We start from the raw sequence: 19823 nt of genomic DNA, 5'->3' as shown, positions 1-19823 counted from the left end.
AAATTTGACCTCCCCAGAAACTCAGAAACCAAGAGTTTCTTTAAATTAAAAAAAAAACGCGTCAATTTGTATTGGGAAGGGGACGACTTTTCATGCAAAATTCATGCCCTCACATATAACCCCCTACTGCCCCACATCAACCCCCAGTTTTTTTTAAATAGCAAGTGTGGTCGAGTGGCTCATCATTTGAAAGGTATTTTTTTTCTCTGTACAACCCTCTTTTTTTTTAATTCATAGAATAACTTTGAAAATAATTTTGGATTGAACTATTTTATTGGTTGATAAGTAATAACAAAAACATAAAATTTCATCAAATTAACCAATTAAATGTTGGAAATGACTTCCTGTGCCCTCCATACAATAATACAGTCTATTTTTAAAGCCTCTTCGTACATTTGCAAATACCTCCGGTGTCAATAATCGGCATTCTGTCACAATTCTTTGTCAAAACTCAACAAGATCTGCAGGCAGAATGGCGTATATTTTTGATTTTAGGTATCCCCACAAAAAATAAATCGAAAGGCTAAAGATCCGATGATCTGGCCGGCCACTCTATCGGACCCCTTCTTCCAATCCAACGCCATGGAAAACGTTAATTCAAAAATTGTCTTACGCGTATATCATAATGTGGGGGTGCCCCATCCTGTTGGAAAGTCAGTTCATCCTCTAAAAGAATATTATCAGGTTCCAATGTGTCAATGATCAGTGGATGAATAACGTCTTCTAACAAAGTTAAATAGGTTGTTCCATTGAGATTTCCCTCAAGATATAATGGTCAAATAACGTGATTCTCTAAAATGCCAACCAATATACATATTTAATTTCCGAAGTGTTTGTTTACTGTTACTCCAATAACGACAATTATGTCTATTAACTTCATCATTTAACATAAAAGTACACTCGTCGAAAAAACACGTATGGTATAATCGATGTTGGTTGTTATTTATGATTTCACTAAATTCTTGACAAAATTTAAGCCGACGATCAGCACATCGTATAATTCGATAAACACTAGATGCTGATACACCAGATGTTCGAGATAGTTGTCTAATAGACTGTCGGTTATCAATTTGAAAATTGATACCAATACCGCCACTTCAATTGCTTCATTTCGCACTCGACGGTCTACTTCGTGCTTTGTGTTGCTAACGTCACCTATGGCTTCAAACTTATCAGTTAAATGTTTCACGTATTGGTGACCTACGTTTTTTTCTGGGTGGATCGTATTAAAGATCCTTGCTGTGGCTTTGACACACTGATTATTTCCATAGTATAGCCATGTATAGCTTAACTAATTATATTCTTTCTTCACTAGAACATCCCATTTTTGTAAACCTTTACAATAATATTTTTGATTAATGTTGACAAATCTCAAATCAAAGGTAACATGGTAAATACTAAAGAAAGATAATTAGGATTCATTATCTTAAAACAATATTCATATGAAAAATTGATATTTTTATATAAAAAAAAATATCTTAAACACATTGGCAGGTTGATATCGATTTGCAGGTTGATTGAATTATTGTATTGGAGGTCACTAAGAAAATTTAATTGGTTAATTTGGTGAAATTTTATGTTATTCTTGTTATTAAGTACTGATATTCAACCAATTAATTAGTTTAATCCAAAATTATCTTCAAACTTATTACGTAAATTAAAAAAAAAAAAATAGAGTGTCGTGTAGAGAAAAAATTACCTTTCAAACGATGTGCCATCCGACCACACTTGCTATTAAAAACAAACTGGTGGTTGATGCAGGATAGTAGGGGGTTACATTTGTTGACATGTATTTTGCAAGAAAATTCGTCCCACTCCCAATACAAATTGACGCGTGTTTTCCTAAATTTTGAAAAAGCTCTTGGAATCTGAGTTTCTGAGGGGTCAAATTTTCGTTGGAACACACTGTATATAGAATTTTTCATATAAAAATGATTGCACGTCATTCAAGATTTACGACATCAGAACCACACAGCGTTGCCAAAACATCAGAGTGTAAGTGAGGAATTTTTAAAATGTCAAATATTTGTCAATCTGTTATATTAACAGTAAATGCACTTAGTTTTAAGACTACTGCAACACACTAAAATACATAAGAAAACATTTTAATACAAAATTATATATTCTAAATTTTAAAATTGCCTCTTGTAAATTATTGCCTCTTAATTAATAGTAAAAACGTCCCGCCATTATTTGTTGTTCAAATTAATCTATCTTATATGAAAGCTTATGAGCTTTTTACAGACTATTTAGTTGTTTTGGCATAGCACAATCACAATACACAACAATAACTAGTTTTTAAAGCTATTAATCTAAATTTAATATGTATTTATAAATACAATTTATAAAAATATATAATATATTATGATCAAATTGTGTGATCAAAGAAATCAAAACATAAACAAAATTCTTACTCTAAAATGCGGCAACACTTTATACAATTTTGCCACACGCTAAACTGTCATTAAAATTTGAAGTATTCCCGTATCAGTTACGTACAATTGTCTAATCTATTTAATTAAAATTATTATTTTGTGGAGTATTAGACTTAAATAGTTATTTCATAAAATTTATATTAATAATAATAACAAATATTTTCGGTTATTTAATCAATATAATTCTAAAATTCCCAATATAATGATGATTAAATTTTTCTGATTATTATACCATGTTGACGCATATAAAAGATCGACAGTTCCGCATAGGTTTCGTATTATTAGCTGTGTTAGGAAAATTTGAACTCTAAGGTTGACGTTCCGGAAATTTTAAATATAAGTGACGTCACTTTATATAAATTGTGACGTGCAACGTTTTTACTTTGAAAAATGGTATACATAAAATACACAAGATCATAACTGAACTACGTACAGTACTAAAAAAATAAATGAGCATTAAATGAGATATTTCTCGTTAATTAATACTAATCGCAAACCATATCTATCTAAATCGTCATCATCCTCTGAATCATCTCCTATATTAATTATGAACGGTTCAATATCTTCCTGCAAATTGTCCACCGCAAACATTTTTTCTTCTACTTTCTTGACGTGGTTCACACAATTATGCCACTGCTCCTTAGATACGCGTTGGTAAGCTTCTTTTATCAACCGTTCTACCTTTTTTTCTTTAAAATGGACGTTGTTTGAAGCCACATACCTTTTCACTTGACTCCACACCATCTCAATCGGGTTCAGCTCGCAATGGTAAGGCGGCAGTCTCAAAATCTTAACGCCATTTTTTTCCGCAATTGTTTGAATTTTTGTACTTGTTGTATTCGTCTCTAAATGCGACCGCAGTATCCAGTAATTCACTTTTTAAGTAATCTTTCCCAAAAAAAGTTCTTTTCGATTAGCCAATCCTTGATTTGCCTTTTGTTCCACAATTTTTTCGGGAAATAAAATTTGCGGGAGTGGTATGACGCGTTATTCAAAACGACAACGTTTTCTTTGTCTTTCGGCAAGCTTGGAATTAACGTCTTCTCAAACCATTCTTCATATAGATCCCCGTCAATTTCTTCGTGGTAATCAGCGGTTCCCTTCTTGGCCAAGAAAGTTAATTCGGCCCATGCCACAAACTAGTTTCGCTTCCAGCATGCAAAAGAACAAACCGAGGACCTCTTTGGGTTGGAGCTTTCAGTCCAGTAGAGCCCTTTTATATGAAGTATCTCATGGATTCTTGATCGTTGGGTTCCTCCATTCCTTTTTGACTGAAGCACCGACGTTAATCCAAGACTTATCAGTATAAACAAGGTTTACATTATCCTTCTTCCTCAATATTTTTATTTGTCTGAGGTACTTGTGTCTCCAGGAGATAATAATTTTCTTTCCATCATTATCGAATCTCGACCTCTTTTGCCATATTCAAAACCCATGTCATTTAGTAGCCTACGAAATGTGGTTTTTGAAAGAGCTGGTAGGTCCTCATCATCTTTTACTCTGTTCATTATGCTGTCGACGTTTGGTGGTATGTCTCAAAAATAAAAATATCATGGACAATTTTCCTTATTCGAGATTTCACTCCCTCATCATAAGTATCCTCACGTGAATTGAACTTGAAACTGTTTTTCTTCCTTTTTTGTACCGGTTTGTTTCAGTTCGCCTTGCTGGGCCTCTTCACCTATAGTAGAACGGTCAATTTTAATAGTTCTGCTTTAAGGCCTTTAAGCTATAGTGCGGATAAAAATATTTATTTTTTACTTAGATATATACCCTTAAAGCAAGACATATCGTATGTGCTAAAAAAAAATTAATTTTGACCATTTTTTATTTACATTTAACCTTACAGGGACCCTCCCTCTTACCGCATGCTTGTTTTGATAATTGATGTAGAATAGTTTTTGTAATTACTCTTGTTATTGTTAGAATTATTGATACTAAAAGAACTTTATAAAACATAGTTAAATCTAAAATTAACGTAAGTATCCAGTTCAAAATTTTTAAAATTCAGCAAAAACTCCAAGCACCCCGGTCTTATTTTATTTATTTCAAAATAAAAAAATAAATATATTTTTTTAAAATGAGATTCTTTTCATTATTACACTTATAATTTGTCGGAATATTAAAGGCACAACACAACAATTAACAACTAATCACTTAAAATACTGATACACTTAATTAATTTTTCCTTCTTCCGTATTTTCTGCTTCACTATCATCATTCAAATCAGCAATAAATTTATATCCACCATTTATGTGGAAGTGCCCAATCTTCTTATAATATTCTTCAACTTTGATAGCGTTGGTGATTCTTTTCTGCCAGTCTTCTTTGGTAATATTAGATACTTTTTTAATTATTATCTCAATTAATTACCTACTTATCAAATTTAGGAAATGTAATCGCACGCCTTATACTTGGTTTTAATTGTCCCGAAATTAATTCCCGTGTATCCTTCATATTTTATTGACCAGTATTTTATGTCTGTGTATAACAATATTCTGATAAAACTCTTAAAATAGACAAAGTGATGTCGGCTTGTGCTTTTCTTTAAATTATCAACAGGCTTGCTAAAACAGTGTCATTGTTTGTTGTGACATGTATTTAAGTTCGGTATGAAGTTAATATTGTCAAACGAGATATTATGGAAACTTATGTCTCGTGTTATAGCAATGATCTAGAATGTTTCTAGATCATACAATAGTCTAAAAATAATTATAACTTTTTATTTAATGTAGAAGTACAGAGTCATCGAAAAAATCGTAATTACAGTACGCCTTGGAATAATCCTCCCTCCTTTTGGATAGTTCGTCATTCCTACACAAGGAATTCAAAATACATATTAGACATAGGCGAATTAACAAAGCACTAAACCTATCAATTTTCCGCATCAAGTTTCCGCTGTGAAACTTTTTGCATTCGATTCGTAAAAGTGTCAGGAAAGTTTGTGAAACAAATTCATATTGGTAAAGTGAAAAATAAATTTTATGCATAAGAAAAATGCATTTTCAAAGTACATAAAAAATAGAAAAATTTCAACTAATAAAATATCGACAATAATGAGTTTAATTTTGTTACTTGAGGAGTTTTCGAGGTCGCTGAACACGAATATAATAACGATGATGGTCCTCGAGCTACCTGGTGCCAGGGGGACCTCGTTTTTCTTCGAGAGGTATTTCTTCCTTATCTTGTGTATCAGATAATTGATTTTCTTCATAGTTCTCCATAATATGCAATTTTTACGCAGCAAAATTTTTACGTTCCACATTGCAAACCAAGCCATTCTTTCTACATCCACATTTGTATATAAAAAAAAAACAGTGATATTCGTAATAATTTGAAACAGAGCGAGGAGAAAAAATCGCACTTTAACTATGTAACTTGGAGCATATCTGTGTACTAGTACGTGTGAGAGAATAAGTATAAGAGCACGTGTAAAAATAAAAGGTGGGAACTGCTACAGGGGAGATTGTAATATGATTTACCTGGCATTTTATCAGTACTAATTTTATTTATTTATTATTTTAAACATAATTTTTTGATGTTTTATATAAAGTTGCATGAGGTATTCTGAAGTCATTTATCAATGAAATATTCGTGTTCAGTGACCTCGAAAACCCCCCGAGTAATGACTGTCGACTGATTTAGAATGAAATTAGCATGAAACTCCAGGAGATGAGATCACCTTGGACACCAGATACATTGTAGACCATGCCATCGTAATATTCGTCTTAATCAACCTCAAAAATAACTGATTAATGACTTTTGACTGTATTTAGAATAAAAATAACATAAAACTCCAGAAAACGAGGTCAACTTTCCACCAGGTAGTTCAAGAACCATCGCCGATATAATATTCCTATTCAGCGACCTCGAAAACACGCCGAGTAATGGCTTTCGACTGATTTCGAATTAAAATAACATAAAACTCCAGGAGACGAGCTCCATCCTGGCCACCAGGTAGTTTGAGGACCATCGTCGTTATCATATTCGTGTTCAGCAACCTCGAAAACCCCGATTAACAAAATTGAACTCATTCCTGTCGATATTTTCGAATTGTAAATTTTTCGTTTTCTATGTACTTTGGAAATGTATTTTCCTTTTACCACAAAATGCAATTTTCATTTTACCACCATGAATTTTCTTCACAAACTCTCCTGACACTTTCCCGAATCGAATGCAAAAAGTTGCACAGCGATTCATCCTGCTGCTGAAAATTGACAGAATTAGTGCTTCATTTCCTCGAATAATAACCTAACTTGTGTATTATAATTATCTGATTTCTTTAAAACACAATTTTAAAACAAGGTCATTCAAAGTTAAACCCCATTTTACTGTATTTTATTTTAAATACTTTCAAAAGTTTTTAATCATATGTTTATACTGCACAATTAATATAAGAACGATTTCCTATGTCTAAATTAAAGCATAAAATATAAAGTATTTTAAATTAAAATTGAGGTTAAGTCCACAACACTTCCTAGTTAGTCTTATGTGTTTAATAGAAAAGATGCGACGGAGAAATTGCTATGTAATAACATAAAATTTTCAAGAAAATTGTATTTAACATTTTTTGACATGCATTTTAAATACAAGGTTATTATACCGGGTGTGCCAAAAGAAGCAAATATTTTGCAAAATTTCAGCGTTGGGAGAGTTGGGCGCAACTGTAAAATTTTAAATAGGAACCCCTATTTTTGATTGCAGATTTGGATTCTGCAACAAATTCATAAAAAACTGTATTCAGTATAAAAATTAGTTTGCAGGCTTCTGATCTGTATTTGTTTTTCTCTTATTACAGTCCATCTATGACGAATAAAAAAAAATCAGATAAAACTTGTTTACTATTTCGCGTAGAAGCCTAATCTGCAATAATAAATGTGGTTTCCCATTTAAGACTTCAAAGTTGTTTGGTGCCATTCGATAGATTTTTAAGCGTAGGTATTTCTAAATATATGAGGGTGTTCGTTAAATTTACCTAGGGTATCAGGATAAATTGTTTTTCTCTGATTATAGCACCATCAATCAACAACTCGAAAAAAATGTTCCTAATAAAAGTTATTTCTTTTTTTGAAAAATATTGCATTTTTCGTTCCGATGTCAATTTCGCGAAATATTTGACCGCCCCGCTCCTTTTGGTATACCCGTATATTATACAGGGCGTTTCATTAATAATTGAAAATATTTTAACTGTAGATTTCTGAGCTTAAAATATTAAGATTTAACCCAATTAACTTATATAAAATGTGGCTCCTTACTGAGTTACAGGGTGTTTTATTTAAAAACTATTTGTACCCAGTACTTTAAAACTCTTGGACATATCCGTGTCATACTTGGCAGGAAGTGTAGGTACTGTACACCCTAAAAATGATGTTAAATAAACGTTTCTGGCTACTACCAGAGGCGTACGACAGGAAGAAGTGAAAGGTTGACTCTTCCCAAATTCTACGCCAGTGGTGGAATTGCTATAATTGCCATTTTAGCGCAATTTTGCGATTCTCCAATACTTTCTGTGTAAATAATATTCTTTATTCGAAACGATAAAGTCATTATTTTTCGAGATATTTTGAGTTAAATGAAGTGATGCGGCAGAGTCATTTTGATTAATTATGTCGGTTTTTTTGGGTCATAGGATTGCATTTATTATGCAAATGAAATTTTAATCGCTATCAACAACAAAACATAATGCTATTTTTTAATATTTCTTTAAAGGAATAGATTCATTCAACATTTAAAAACAAGTTGTGGTTCTAAAAAGAACTATTTTGTTATAATCTAAATAAAGGACAATTTTAATAACACGAGAATATAAAAAAACACATTTTAACTAAACCTTTTATAATAAATGTTCAATGTAAAGCCCATCTATCTCAAAAATCTTATGCATTCTTTCGTTAAACGATCTTCTAACTTTAAAAAATATATTTGGCTGGTAATAAAATTGGCAGAATTTACTATTTGCTGCCATTGTGATTGACTATTATTTAATTCTGGTGAGTATACCAGTGATTTCATATACACCCAGAAATAAAAATCTAAGGGATTACCTCTTGTGTTCTAGGCGGACACGGAAATTCGCTTCCTCTGCCAAACAACGATGAGGAAATTGCTGATCTGGATAGTTTCGTACTATTAAAGGACAATGAGGTGGAGCTCCATCCTGCATGAACCACATATCTCTTCTTTGATTAAGTGGCAAATCTTTTAGATCGTCGAAAAGTGTAGTTTGTAGAAACTGTAAATACGAGTTACCATTCAAATTTGCTTGTAATTCATAAGGACCCAACAAATTATCTCCAAATATACCGCACCATACAATAATCTTAAATTCATGTTAAAAATTTCACCCTCGAAATAGATGGGGTGGTAGGGAAATACCTCGTTAGTAAAATTTTTTTTTTAATGAAATTACGATTTTAACTTTTTTTCATTTATCATCCACAATGTTTTTCTCATAGCGCTTAAATTTTTTTTGCGTAATAAATGCAATCCTATGACCCAAAAACACCTGCAAAATTAATACATTAATCAAAATAACTGTGCCGCTTCATTTTTAACTTCAAATATCTCGAAAAATAATGACTTTGTCGTTACAAATGAAGAGTATATTGTTTACATAGAAAGTATGCATTGGAGAATCGAAAAATTGTGCTAAAATAACAATTCTTGCAGTGGCGTAGAATTTGGGTGGGGTCAACCATTCATTTCCACTGTCGTACGTCTCTGGTAGTAACCAGAAATATTTATTTAACATCATTTATTAGGGTGTACAGTATCTACTCTCCCTGCCAAGTATGACAAGGATATGTCAAATAGTTTTATAGTCTTGGGTACAAATAGTTTTTAAATTTTTAAATAAAACACCCTTTAACTCAGTAAGGAGCCACATTTTATTCAAGTCATTTAGGTTAAACCATAATATTTTGATCCCCGAAATCTATAGTTAAAATATTTCCAATTATTAATGAAATACCCTGTAGAAAATATTATGTATAACAATTTTTGCACTCGTAGTATGATTATTGTATTGTTTTTTTGGAAACTAGTAAAATCAGTTAAAGTTTAAATTGATCACTATATTTTTAAATATTTCTATTTACAGAACTGTATGTAAGCTTTCAACTATGAAAAGTCAATGCTCTTTCCATTATCGATTTCTCTATATAAAAAGAAACAAAGAAATTATCACGGGTCGGTGTGGAATAATATTAATGGAAATACTTTCCCTTAATATTACACCTGAAAAACCTCTTTCAGGTATTCGTTTACGAAGTTTTACAAATTATTCTATTATTAGTCAATGACCTCTTTCTCATTTTATCAAATTTTATCTATTTTGAAAAAACAAAATAGAAACAAAAGAAATGATAATACTAAAAAATCATCATAAGGATATAAAACAATAACTAGTCCAATCCCATTATTGAACAATGCCGAAAATTATTCCTACAAAATATTCAGTTTTCAAACGTCTTAACATGTTCATTGTAACACACTGTCATTGTACAAATGCAAGTAAAAAATATGAAATTCGACTTTTTCAAATAGTATGGATTGTAAAATAACACTATTTCCGCCCAATACGTTCTATAAAACAAATAAGATTCTTTAGCAAGGTTCTGAAACTACTTTCTTGTGGTGTGTCTAATTAAAATATTTAAATATTATGTTTATATGGGATTAAACCACAAGTAGAGGTTGTAATGAAAAACACATTTTTAACTAACTAGACGTTTCAACTTCCACTCCGGAAATCGTTCTCAAAAAAAGATTATTATAAACAATTCTGGGAAAATGCATAACAAAAGTTATTTATTATTAAGTTGTCATTTTTCAAAATTGACATAACTTAATAGCAAATAACTTTGGTTATTGGTAAATGCTAAAATTTTATTGTCTTTTATTGCATTTTTATGAAGTTTTCATCGCCTTTGGTCTTCATTAAAATCCATTCACAGAATTGTACCCTTCGAGGAAGATCACATAATGGTAAGTGTTGCATCAAACGTAGTGTTGCCCAAATGCAAGAACAAGACGAGACTTAGGCAGTCTTGGTCTTGGTCTTGCGCCAATACACCTGGTCTTGGTCTTGGTCTTGGTATTGCACTCCTGGTCTTGGTCTTGGTCTTGCAGCAAGAGTCTTGCAAGTCTTGCAGTTACCCATTAGCCTATTGCTATTTATTAAATGTTACTTTAGATCTTAGAACAACGTAACGGAGTAAGTACATTTTAAGCTTGAATTAACATAGCCATAATAAAGACCAACCAAATTAATAAATGTCTAAACAACTGACATCGGGTGGGGTTTGAAGCCACGATCTAAGCTTACCGTGCCTATGCTCTAACTAATTCAGCTATCTACCATGCCCCACAGAAGTCAATCTGTTTCTTAATAAACGTTTGCATTTACTAAGCTTAAATGTGCTAAAACATGGTTAAAATACAAAAAAAAACAAATTAATGACATAAGCATGCCTGTATTTTAAAGAACATTATCTGCCTAGAAAGAGATTGATGGACATGATGGGCAAAAAATCCACATACATGTATCAAGGGCACAGATTTTTTAGGTGATAAGATAACAAACTATAATCCTCTTATTAAAGCAAAATAAATGTTTTTAGAAATCTTATCTCTACTTTTATATAAAAAACTAACTTGAAAAAATAAAGAATAGGTAAAAAAGCAATGACAATCAAAAGAAGTTCTTTTAAATTAAGGAGATACCTACTTAATAAATACATTAATTTACCAAAATAAAGTAGTAGGTATATGATATGTAGTTGGTAATAAGGTAATAAGTATATTTTTTTACATGTCCACTTTTACCAGCGGTTATTAAAAAGCTTGTGATATCTCTACCGAATTTTGGTTTTTCAGGAAGAAATATTTGTAATTCCTTTTTGTGAAAAGATATTAGATGCTTCCTTAAACCTGACGTGTTTCTGTTGTTCATTTTCATTTCAACCTTTCTATGTAGGCACAATTTACACAAACCAATTAGCGATGCATGAATTATTTCGAAAAACTCATAAAATTTGCTTTTAGGTCTTTTAGATCTATAACTCCAACGCTCACTATTCCGACTAGAATTATTTGAATTTTTGTCCCTCATGTCAAATTGTAAATTTGTCACTCCGGGAACAAAAAGGATTAGATGAAAAACAATTATTACATTAAACTCAAAGGAAAGCTCAATTGGGAATGAAGTTAAGTAATGACGAAAAAGTAACTACGATACTACTAGTTACTTTATGTTCGTTACTATCCAATTATAATAACAAACCGAGAATTATATATCGTTACTTCGTTATTCTAAATACTTCGGTATTTTGTTACGGTAGGCGGCATTATATGTTATTAATTTGTCTCGTTACTTTCGCGCTCTTTCAGCAAATTTTGTTTAACCGAATGATCTCATCGCACACTCAGCAGAAACAATTTATAGTCTTAGGCCGATAAGATTTGTTTATTTAGATTCCTTCTGACTAAATTATAATGGGAATACGATATTACTGTCGGCGTCGCATTGCAAGAAGATTATTTTTATGATTAGAGGGCGGCTATACCGTTGATTGAATACAATCAACGGCTATACTCAAAATATGGACAATTAATTTCAGAGCGAAGAAGTCGTGTGCTGGAAAAAAATGAAGAATGTAAAATATTTAATTTTGTAATCTCGACCTCTGAGCACGTGTCAAATGTGTTTTTTTAATGAATATTTTGATTCGGTATGTATGTTTATGGTATTGTTTGTAATACGCATTAGTTCAGTTTTTTAAAATTTTTATTACATTTTTTTGCGTCTCATTGAGTCTTTAAGCCTATACCCGAACTACTATACTTGCTAAAACCACATTCAGTCCTAACTGCAAGACGCAAGAGTCTTGCAGGCTTAGTCTTGTTCTTGCTTAAATCTTGCACAGTCAGTCTTGGTCTTGGTCTTGCTAAAATTAGGCGGTCTTGGTCTTGGTCTTGGTCTTGCAAAAACGCAAGAACAAGACCAAGACTGCAAGACCAAGACCGATTTTGGGCAACACTAATCAAACGATATGAAAATGGTTTCCATTTGTGTTTTTTTTTAATGCGATGAATTGTTCTCGTCGAAAAAGTAAGATCTCTCTCACAATCTCTAATAAACACTATTAGATACGCCATAAAATACTTCAAAACATTAATTTCGCTAATGCCTTTGTCCACTAGTGGTTTATTCTTATTAATTTTTGTCTTAAATTGCTTATCAGATAACTCTTCTTATCAGAATACTGTATAGAGAGTTTAAGTAGGTATGTCGTTAATGGGAAGATAATATGTATACATCCAACTGTCGAGAAAAATTATATCTATTCAATATTTTATGCTTATTCACTTTGCAATTTCCTATTTGAAAGTTTGGTGATGTATAATATTCTAAGTCCCGTGTTTTAAACTTTTCTGCACCCACTATCTCCAATAATTGCCGATATCTTTATGGAAGACTTCGAGACCCTAGCACTATTCTCATCAATACTTAAATCCACATTTTAGCTACGATATGTTGACGATACATTCGTCATTTGGCCCCATGGCACGGATGCTTTGGTGTCTTTTCAAACCCATCTGAATAGTATACATCCTAGTATCCAGTTCACGATGGAGGTGGAAACTGATTCATCCCTACTGTTTCTCGACGTTATCATAAAGAAAAAGAAAAACCAATCCCAAGGTGTTCATCACTCTGTGTATCGAAAACCCACCCATACCAATCGTTACTTGCATGCCAACTTTCATCATCCCCCTTCACAAATTAATTCAGTTATTAATGCGCTTGTCTCCAGATCAATACGCCTGTGCTACGATGCAAGTAGATCCGCTGAGTTCTCTAGTTTAAAACAAGCACTCATCCAAAACGGTTACCGCTAAAATTACATCAATAGGAGCATCCACAGACATCAATCCCTCACTCAATCTAAACCCAAAGACTCAGACTGTCATCATACGAAAACTTTTCTTCCTAACCTCAAAGGTGTGTGTCACTGACAAAATCGACAAAATTCTAAAATCAAGAGGAATAAAGACAATATTTACCCCCCAACAAAAACTTTCATCTCATGTCCGATCAATCAAAGACAACATTCCAAATGAACAACACGAAGTTTACGAAATTCCTTGTGCAAACCGCCCTCGATCCTATATAGGCCAAACAAATCGTAGAATCCAAAATAGGATTTATGATCATTGATTGCCATTTCTGTTCGCAATTCAGACTCAATTTCAGCTCTAGGTCAACACCATCTTCATACAGGTCATAAAATTGATTTTGAAAACTCCAGAACCATAGCCCCCATCCTCCGCTTCTAGAAACCAAGAATTGTACGAGAAGCCATAGAAATTGAAAAAAGGCCAAATTGTCTCAATATATATGTATATATATATATATATATATATATATATATATATATATATATATATATATATATATATATATATATATATATATATATACAGACGGTTGAAGGTAACCGGGAACGACCCAATACTAAGGAAGCAATAAAAAACGGGTGCTTCTAAGTTTTTATTTCTTCCTTAGTATTGGGTCGTTCCCGGTTACCTTCAACCGTCTGTGTTTACCAGTAACCCGTTACTGTCTTTGATATAGATCCCTATTTTATACAACTTTCTTGTTATCTGATTTATTAGAGATGTATTAATAATACCGTTGATAAGAAGTCGAGTACAAATAATCTAATCAAATTATATATGTGATAAATAAACAATTTAATCGTCGATTTTATCGAAATACCCACTGAAGACATCCTATTTCCTTTTAATGGTGCTATAATGACATGCTTTGAATTTACCATTTTTTTAAATAAAAAAAATTTAAACAAAATAGTTCACAATTAAAAAAAATAGAATTAAGCTGATGGAAAGACGAAAAATATACACAGAACATGATGAGCTAGCAATTACTCTTCTAAAAGTTATTGACGCTTCTTCTTCTTCTTATGGTGCTCTATCCAATTAGTGGATGTTGGCAACAATTCTGACATACTCCTCTCGGCCTTGTGTGGCTTTAAAGAGTGCATGGGCATCGAGGTTTGTTCAATTTCTTATGTTTTTAAGCCATGAGTATTTCTTTCTTCCGATGCCCCGTTTTCCTTCGATCTTCCCTGAAAATAATAAGCTTTAAGAACTAGTACTTGGTATTTCGAAATATATGACCCAGTTAAGCAGTTTTTCTTCTTTTTATTATTGGCAGCAATTCTCGTTCTCTGCCCATTCGATTTAATACTTCGACATTTGTTGTGTAATCTATCCAGCGAATTTTAAGTTGTCTTCTAAATACCCACATTTTAAAGGCCTCCAATCGGTTCATCACATTGGCCTTTATAGTCCAGGCTTCTACACCATATAGCAGTATGGAGTAAATGTAACATTTTACAAGGCGATATCGAAGCGTTAAATTAAGGCTGCTGTTGCTTAGCAAGGTTCTCATATTAGTAAATGATGTTCTAGCTTGCTCAATCCTGCTACGTATTTCTATGTCTGGATCTAGATCTTCAGTTATCCAACTACCGAGATATCTGAACTTGGGGACCTTTTGAATGTTCTTATTGTTTACTCTTATATTTAATTGCATATTTCGTGTTGTGCTAACCACCATTACCTTCGTCTTGTCTATATTAATCTTCAAGCCCAGTCGCTCTCCTTCAGTGTTTATTCTATCTATTAGTCGTTGTAGCGCTTCTTGGCTATCGACGCTGATGACATCAAAAGATTAATGCTTCTATTTAATTTTGTTTAATCAAGCACAAACTGGAAAGTTTTGTGGATAATTCTACACTACTGGGAGTTGCTGATCATCTGTCAGCTCTGGGAACAGCGTATATGAGAATAATAAAACCATAATAAAAATTGAAAACCGTCAAATCCAAAGTCAGTAGGGGAGTCCGTCAAGGATGTATTCTATGCTCTATCGCAGTCAAAAATATCTCAAACCTTAGATATGCAGACGATACAACTCTAATAACTGCACCTGAAGAAGAAATGTCAAGCCTGCTACTACTGGTGGAAACAGGAAGCAATAGATGTGGTCTCAAGATCAATAAACAAAAGTTATGATACTCGATTATTCACACTGCAAACAAACCGGGACTTAGGATCAGCCTTAAATGGTTAACGACTTGAATTATCTAGGATTCTACATAAGTAAGGCTCTTGTGAAACAGAAATACCTAGGAAAATCTCCTTATGGTGCCTATCCATTAAGGATGTTGGCACTAACATGGCTATTTTGACTTTGTTGACTGCTGCCCTAAAAAGTCCGGTAATGCTTAAGTTAAACCATGTTCGTAGGTTATGAAACCAAGATTCTTTTTATTCCTGGGCCTCTTTTGCCATGCACCTTACCTTGAACGTAGGGTCTGAAGTAGGTCGTATCGTTGTTCATTACGCATCATATTGTCCAGGTATTCCAGTTTGCGCCGTTTGTCTAAATTCTTCGTTGATAACTTCAACTATCTGTGGTTGGTAATTTGGTCTATCTGGGAAATCCTCAAAATGCGCCTACAGCACCACATTTCAAATGCTTCGAGTTTCTTCAGTGATGCTTCAGTTAAAGTCTATGACTCCACTCCATATAGAAGAACGGAGAAAACGTTTAGTAAACGAACTTTTATTTCCAATTTTACATATATCGTGACTATTAAATTTTTTGATTTAGTTTGACGAAAGCAGATCTTGTCTTCTCGATCCTTGTCTTAATTTCCGTCGAGTATTCCCACTGTTCGCTGAAATTAGCAACCAACTAGCAAAAGATTAAAAGATTAGGATAGTTAATGATTTGTGATATAGGTTGTTGGTTAACTAATAATTTTCCCGGTGTTATTCTATTTTTACTTATAACCATGTGTGTATTTGGTTTTTTTTATGTTAAACTCTGCTACCTGCTACTTACTTCTGCTACCCTGGAGACAAGCGTCTACAGACCTTCCAGACTGTCTGTAAAAATGACAGTATCATCAGCGTGTATCCTAGGTTCATAATGTACTCTTAATAATAATGGGGACAGTATACGTCCCTGTCGTACACATCTTTTTATCTTTATGTTGTCTGTTAAATGATCCTCAAACAGCTGCAGTATGTTCGTAATAGATATTGTTTATTATACGGTGATCTCCGCTGTCTAGACCAAGTGACAGGAGAATAGGAATGGCTAAAAATGCTAAAAATGAGTCGATTATCAAAACTATGCGAAGACTCTCTTTGTCGAAGAACATCAAAATGAGATTGGTTTGATACGTGTCTTAATTTTTCCTATAATCAGTTACGTGTCCGAAACATGGGCAGTGAAATCGTACAATAGGAAAATAATTGAATCACACAATCCTCCAAGAACGTAACGTTCAGACGCGATTCTTCTCTACTTGTCCCGCAGACGCCTTAAAGTTTTTCGGACCTTTTGCAAGAAGTAATCTGGCGCCAAATTCGTTAATGGCAACATGAAGTAAACGTTCAACCACAAGATAACTGGAAAAGACAAAAGTTTGAAGAAATAATTGCATTAGATTCAAAGTAGAGTGACATCTCTGAAATGGTTTATGATCATAGTGTATATTGGAAGTTTTAAGATTTACCATTTATAGTAAAATTCCACTATTTGGAAAGTGATTTCATCGTTTAAACGCCGAATGTCCTTAAATTTAAATGTACTCAGCGGCCCTCGAAAACTACCCGTTTAATTTGCGTTTTCTCATCAGAAATCATAGAATATATAATTAGTACCTTTAGTTGTGCTTCTCTATAGCAGACGTAACCACAAGATGCCGTACAGTGTAGCCGATTATTGTTCACAAGTAGCAGTTATGGTCATACAAACCTGAATTCTTCGACGCAGCGATTATTACCGACATAAAAATTCCAAAAAAATGAGTTTTTTCAATAGTAAAAATTGAGCACAAAATTGTATTGAAATAAATTTTATTTACATGTTTAGTTTTTTACATATTTAAGTTTATAAAATAAAAATTAATATGTTACATTTCATTCCCATTCCGTTTCAAAAACTTGGTAACTTGGGAATTTGTAAAGTATCGTAACTGTAATACCACGGCACCTGCCGAAGCAAGAAACGTTCATTTACATAGGCGGTGCTGGCGGGAGTGCTTCTGTTTGTGGTGATAATCCTAGTGTATTGGAGTTTGTCGTTTTATAGTAAATTTTTAATTATATTCTGTGATCATTAAAATATAATGGATTAACAACCGAGTTGTTCCAAGAGAAGACAGCAAAATGTTAACGTCAGAAGAGAAGGTAGTGATACGATATGAAGGAATTGAATTGCATGATGCAGAAAAATGGGATCAAATATTAGCCAAGCGGTCGATATTTGTAGCAGTTTAACAAAAGTATCCAGTAACTGTATTTATCATGTGCCTAAAAATACATCGGAAAATAAAAACCAAGTAAAACGTAAAACTAGTGGTAGAAAAACATTGTTTTGGATGACGAGAAAAGACATTTTATTTTTGGAGTAAAATTCCAACACTGAAAAATTTATCAAGGGCTCAAGGGACAATTACTTTTTACCCAAGATATCTCGTAGAGTGTTAACCAGAACTATGCGCGAAATGAACGTTCGATATGTAAAAACAGAAAAAGTGTGTTATTAGAAAAAAAAAAGATATTATTGTGTGGAGAAGAAAATATCTTAAAGAAATACGCACACTTCGCAGCATTTAACGGAAAACATATTATTGGGTGAAACCTGGATTAACGAAGGTCATACAGTTGGAAAAGATTCGCAAGATTTAACTGTCAAAGGTAAACGCGAAGCATTTATAGAAGGCTGCTTTACAGGATTAAAAGCTCCATCAGGAAAGGGACGACATTTAATCATTATCCATAGAGGAAGTAATACAGGGTTCTTTGATGATGGTTTGCTTCAATGAGTCAAGAAAAACAGGAGATTATTATGAAGAAATGACTTCCGAAGTATTTGAGCGCTGGTTTAAGAGAATCTTAACAAAATTAGAACCTGGTCAGGTCACGTCAATAGACGTTTTAGCGTATCTTCCGCGCCAGCCGGGTAGCATCAATAAGCTTTCTGCAATTTTTTTTGTTTTTTTATAGCTTTTTGTAACAATAAAACACTGAAAACTTTGTTTTCGAAACGTACCTTTCTCAAGTGATCTATTTTTGGTATGCATTGACACATCATAGTCTTTAACCAAATAGGTTGAGGAGGGGAGAACTGTTTGTCTCAAGTTGGTTAAAGACTATTAAGTGGTTTCGTTAAAGACTATAAAGTGTAAATGCATACCAAAAATAGATCACTTGAGAAAGGCACTCTACCGAAACAGCTGTAGTGATAAGATTTTATAATAAATTTTGTGGAAGTTTTCAGTGTTTTATTGTAACATAAAATGAATTTCCATCAAGTAACGGTCGAATCCATCAATTACAGCTTTTTGCTTATGGCATTCTGGATTTTTAGGGGAATGTAGGGAATAAGCCACAACATATATTCAAATGTTTAATTTACTGACGTTTCGATCTCTATAAAGAGTCCGTTTTCAAATATATAAATGATAGATATATTTATTTTTTATAGCTTTTTGCTTGTGGAATTCTGTATGGGGATATGTATAATTGTGGGGAGAATTTTGAAAATAAGCCACAATATATCTATTTACATGGTTAATTTACTGAAGTTTCGATCTCTATTCCAGAGACCGTTTTTAAAATTAGAAAAAAAAAAGAAAATAAATATTATATAATTATATAAATAATATTATATAAATATATAATAAACAAATAAAATAAATGTAACTATCGTGTATATCTTTGAAAACGGTCTTTGGATATAGAGATCTAAACGTCACTAAAAACCTGTAAATAAATTTATATTGTGGCCTATTTCGAACAAATAATATTTAAAAAATATAATATAATTAACGTTTAAATAAAAGTGAGTGTACGCCACTCATACGTCTTTCCCCACTTCTCTGTCTTCAAGCGATGAAATCACTCTTCCAAATAGTGGAATTATAGTATAGATTATTAAAATAATTTATGTTTGTAAATTTTTAATGCTATTATTTACCTTGTCCATTGTACCATTGATACTTGTCTGGATGGGAAGTGGGGGATTAAAAGAGAAATAGGAAATTCAGGTGCAAGTATGTTCACATTGCAAACCGGCGGTCGGGTGTTTTGAAGGACGGTGAGCTTTGGGACGTAGGTTGTAGATCTGGAATGGGGTATATTTAGAGAAAAAATTGGGAATTGAAACGTACCAATGAAAATGAATTTGCTACTAAAAGAAAGGGGGAAAATAAAGGGTGCCACCTAGTCCCTTGTCGAGGGACTTGGTGGCACCACCAAGTCCCTCGACCAAAACCCGAC

General features: G+C 32.8%; 1 protein-coding gene across 6 annotated transcripts in view; it reads left to right on the top strand.

Moving 5' to 3' along the window:
* Positions 1 to 19823, top strand: part of Patronin (calmodulin-regulated spectrin-associated protein patronin) — a 210824-nt gene that overhangs the window by 12740 nt on the left and 178261 nt on the right. The gene's annotated exons all lie outside the window — the stretch shown is intronic.

This window comes from Diabrotica undecimpunctata, chromosome 5 (genome assembly GCF_040954645.1).
Source record: "Diabrotica undecimpunctata isolate CICGRU chromosome 5, icDiaUnde3, whole genome shotgun sequence".
Taxonomy (NCBI): domain Eukaryota; kingdom Metazoa; phylum Arthropoda; class Insecta; order Coleoptera; family Chrysomelidae; genus Diabrotica; species Diabrotica undecimpunctata.
The sequence above is the reverse complement of the archived record's forward strand: the minus strand, read 5'-3'. Positions and strand labels throughout refer to the sequence as shown.